Source organism: Helobdella robusta (genome assembly GCF_000326865.2).
Source record: "Helobdella robusta unplaced genomic scaffold HELROscaffold_2, whole genome shotgun sequence".
NCBI lineage: Eukaryota > Metazoa > Annelida > Clitellata > Rhynchobdellida > Glossiphoniidae > Helobdella > Helobdella robusta.
In genome coordinates this window covers 4555492-4556734 of record NW_008704083.1, presented here as the reverse complement: position 1 = coordinate 4556734, position 1243 = coordinate 4555492, and positions in this window count along the sequence as shown.

Genomic DNA, 1243 nt, shown 5'->3' with positions numbered 1-1243 from the left:
GATTGCCTTATGACATTCATCGCGATATTGAATTAGATATTGAAGACATTATAACAAAGTTTGGCCGAAAAAAATGTAGAAAAATGACATTTGTCTTGTAAATATTTCATGTATATAACAGAACAATGTTTTGAAGAATGTTTTTCAATTTAAAAAAAATCAAGAAGTTGAAGTGTTTGGCTTTTTGTTATTTATTTCATAAAATATCAAACCTCAGTTCAAAGTGGGGGGGCGATCGCCCCCACCGCCCCCCCTCTGGATCCGCCATTGAATAGATCAGCAACGTCCTTTATTTAATGACGATTACAGTTATACGAATCAATGGCGTTCATTAACGAAAATTCTTTTCCTGGCTGCATCACCTGAGCTCAAAGAAGTTGTACAAAACATATTTTTTGCTTTTTAAACAGAATTAAGCACAATATAAATTTTGCTACTGTTGTCAAGTAATGCGGAAATCATTGACAAAGTTTTCGTGACGAAATACTGTGCATAAGCGTTAAACGTTTTGGTAACTATTACCAGCTTCAGAGAAGAACAGTTCTATTAATTTTCAAATAATTTAATTTTCAATAACGTATGTTTCTGTATCCAACTATACCTAATATTATTAACAAACAAACTTATCATAAAACATTGCTATCCATCAGGCAGCCAGCCAGCCAACTAACTAGCCGTGATTTTTATTTTGCTTTTTTTTTGCACTCAAATGTTGAGTTTGAATGAAAAATTTTCTACTTTCCTTTCGTTTTTTTTTAATTTTAAAAATTGGAATAAAATTATTTGTTAGTTGTTTGTTTTTACTTGGGTTTCTTTTTGAAAGGAAATTCATCTTAATTTCAAATCAAATAGAAAGAAGGAATGTGACTACACATGACAGATGACCGTCAAAATAATTAATGGAAACTTGTCACGTGGAAAGCAGTCCGAACTTATTCTTTCGCCTGAGAGGTAAGAAGTGCTCGTCCGGGTGAAAAAATGAATAATGATGTGGTCGAACAGACGTGCGCGCAAGCAAACGAAGCAATTACAAACATTACTACTGGCAGTGCACAGCTAATGGTCTAACAACGACACTTTACAAACGCACCCAACTCTTCATATTCTTCAACACGTTATATCTTCTTCCTAGTCAACACCTAGATGGAAACCACCCAGCCATACATACCACGTGAGTTGCCATATATAACGAAATAATAATAAATTTATAAATATAAAAATAATAGAGAGAAAGAGAGAGAGA